Consider the following 3,593-nt stretch of genomic DNA (forward strand, 5'->3'; position numbering starts at 1 on the left):
CAGACAGGTGGAGAATATTCAGAGTACGCGAAGGGTGAGTACACGAAATATAATAAATATTACAATAAAAGGACGGCCGATCATTACATGTCATTCAACGAGAGCACATTTTTTAGAAACAATTGTCTTCAATCTTGGAGGTTTTTTATTTTAACTTCCTCCGGAATTGTTAGTTTAACAACTTTTTATACTCTTGCAACATGTTGCTACATGGTGTTTAGTAGCAATACTTAAAACTAACTGAGATAAATTTAGGATTTTACATATACATTATGGCAAAAAAGTACCCGGAAATTGTAAATAAAGACTAATTATTCATTAGTATTTATTTTTCCGCCTTCAAAGTAATCCCAACCAGATGTAAGACATTTATGCCAACGAGTTTTCTAGTCATCAAAACATTTTTTGGGATAGCAAGAAAAAATCGCGCGAAGCCAAATCTGGTGAAGACGGTGGTTAATCGATGGTATGCATTGCGTTTTTGGCCTTAAGTTCGGTCACAATCGTGAACTGATGCGATGGTGCATATTATCGTGTAAAATCTATGAAAGGTTTTCCCACAATTCAGGCCGTTTTCAATGAATGTTCTCACACAAACGCCTCAATACGATCAAATATTTAAAACTCCTTAATGACCGTCTGCCAAACACATAAAACCATGTCACATCGGCAGTTCTAGTGCTCTGCCTGAATGTGAAACCGGAATTCGGAAAATAAAGGATGACCAAAGAGGCCAGTGGTGCTCTTTTWGAAAACAATTAGCTTTGTCGGGAGGAGTCAAGCAAAAACGCGTTTCAAATCCAAAATATCCACCAAAAGCACTTTAACGGAAACGCGAGAGATTTCGAGCTCTCTTACCATCTTTCTAACCCTTGCCTAACGATTTTCGTGGCATATCCTCCACTTTTTTAATATATTCATCAGTTGAAGAAGTCGAAAGTTACACTTTACAGTATAGATATCAAACATCTAGGAAGTGGTCAGAATAAAAATTTGCGGAAATAATTATCTCAAGGTACTTCATCTTACTCCCAAAAAGTCGAAGTCGGAGAATAACTTTTCAAGAACGCAGAACCCAGACACGAAATATGTGAATCTGAGTGCAATGACTGAGTTCGTAATAACTTGAAAACAGCTATAAAGAGCACTAAAATTGAATTCTGATGAACAGCTGTATTTGGCCGTATTTCACAAAGAAGGAATTAAATATTCAGACTGTAGTTCATCGACTTCCACTGCTTCAAATCCGGTAATGCAAWGCATCAGAAGTGGCCACAGATGTCGATTACACATTATATGTGCCAGTATTCATACTAACTAATTTATAAAACCTGTAGATACCTTCATATTCAATATTCGTTTGATTGCTCATATTACTATTTTCTTTCACGGAAGATGGTTATCTTTCTGTCATTTATCATTTCTTTTTATTAAATCTTGCTGCTGCAGGTGTTGAAAATGATGATATTCGCCGTTTGTTGGTTGACCCTCCACATCTATTTCATATTCACATCATCTGGCGCTGACACAGACTCCTTTCATTCAGGAAGTCTATTTAGGCATCTATTGGCTGGCCATGGGTAACTCCATCTACAATCCGATTATCTACTGCTGGATGAACTCAAGGTGTGTATATTTAAGTTTACAAATGCCAGTCATGAAGTCGACACGTTTTTAATTCAAATGGATACGTGACATACACATAAAAATGTTTTATTTCACTTGGCAGGGCAGGATAGATGTGAAATATTTTTTTAAATGAGCGCCGAGCAAAGTCAAGTTTATGCAGTTTTGTGTAATTTTGTGCAATTTTCGAAAACATTTCGTTTAAAAGAAGAAATGAGTAAGTCTCGTGTATATAAAGTTGTGAAAATTTACTAGAACCTTGTAATTCGTTTTCCACCTTTAGATGTAACCTCTGCCTAAAACATATCAAAGACACTATTGTTTAACTCCAACTGATTGAAGAATTGTTCCATATAGTTACATTATCATACATTTACTTTCTTACTTCCCCGAATTACATTATATTTCTAGATATATACATTACCGCTCATTGTTTTTTATTCAACCCGTGCCTCAATTATTTTATTTTACCACATATTAATTTACATAGGATTTTTCATATAAAACTTTAAAAAAATTATATACAAATACAAAACTTTTCGCTCTACACAAAAGTTGTGAATGATTTTTTTCATAAAAAAGTTAAGCTTCAAATATACTATCATATATTCATATAGTGCACCATGTCGTATGAGCAACACATTATAATAATCACTTGAATGCTTAGAATATCACTTTTTCAAAGTTGCAGATTCACTTTCTTAATGCAAAATATCAAAACATAAATGTAAAAAGAAATCTGAAAAAAAAATGAAAGGCTTTTTTGCATTGGATTCTTATTTGAAGAGCATAAAGTAAAACATTAGGGGACGTTTAAAAACAGAAACCATCAACTTTAAAAGTAACGCATACCATGGTGTACATATGTATACGTAAATATATGAATATATAGTCTACAGATTCGTACTTTGCTTACTAATAGTAAATATGTAATGCTATGGTCAACTCTTTGTTCTCATTTTTTATTATCACCACATAACTTCTCATTCATTCACACTTATTTCAAGTTCTACTTATGGACTTAAGGATGTTCTCAGACTGAAAAAAATATTATTTGTTGTCACAATTAATCTTTAGAAATTAATTTACTTCCCTATAGGAATTTTGTTTAGAACTTTTGTCCATATGTCTCTTCTCTCTCTGTMCTAATACAWTYTATTTTTTATGCCTCAACGTGAAATCAACGTCAAAGTTGAACTTAACATTGTGTTTAAGTTAAATAGTTATCTAATGGAACATTTAAAGAAAATAAACGGAACCGAACTTTCACAATAAATCGCTTAAGCCTTAGCTAAGCACAAATCACCGGTATTCACAGCTTTATGACAATGTTTTAATTAGAGCAGTTCCAAATAACGCAGCGGTTTCAGCGTAACTCCTCACACTCTTAGTGATTAAGAAAAGAGTATGTTCCATAGTGCGAAATTCAAAAAACTGCTGGAAAAGAACTCTATRTGATGTCAGGCGGATATATAACAGTGAAGCCACAAACTACTGAAGATAAGCTGTTTGGAATGCTTGACGTTGTGAGAAGTAAACGTCGAAGGCTGTGTATATAACAAAATTGGATAAGTAGAAAGTTTTTAAATTTTTGCCAATTTTATAATAAAGAATAAATAAATATTGTATTAGAATTTTGCCAACTTTATATATTATAAATTATTTCGACCAGATGAGAATGCAGAGTAATTAGAGTTTTGAGTAAAACACAACGGAGGAAGACTCGTGTGAACTAAATTCGATAAACATTATACCATCGGAAAGAGGAAAATTAATGCGTTAGTATTATATTTTGAGAGATAATCGAAACCATTACCATTAGTGTAATTGGGTACAGCATCGTGTTTCAATCCATCACCAGTATTCTGGCTTTTGGAATTAATAGCGGAGCTGTAACCTACAGAATCAGAATGTTGCAACGATTGTAGTATACAAGGAGCAAAAAAATAGTAACACTTTGTTCATAA

The 3,593-nt window shown here is 33.2% G+C and overlaps 1 long non-coding RNA gene across 1 annotated transcript in view; it reads left to right on the plus strand.

Moving 5' to 3' along the window:
• Positions 1 to 3,593, plus strand: part of LOC108972999 — a 6,477-nt gene continuing 2,884 nt past the window's right edge. Inside the window, exons 1-2 of the long non-coding RNA XR_001993690.1 lie at positions 1 to 34; positions 1,450 to 1,626. This is a non-coding gene — a long non-coding RNA (uncharacterized LOC108972999). The remainder of the gene's footprint in view (positions 35 to 1,449; positions 1,627 to 3,593) is intronic.

Source organism: Bactrocera latifrons, unplaced genomic scaffold (genome assembly GCF_001853355.1).
Source record: "Bactrocera latifrons isolate USDA-ARS-PBARC rearing strain unplaced genomic scaffold, ASM185335v1 scaffold_446, whole genome shotgun sequence".
Lineage (NCBI taxonomy): Eukaryota > Metazoa > Arthropoda > Insecta > Diptera > Tephritidae > Bactrocera > Bactrocera latifrons.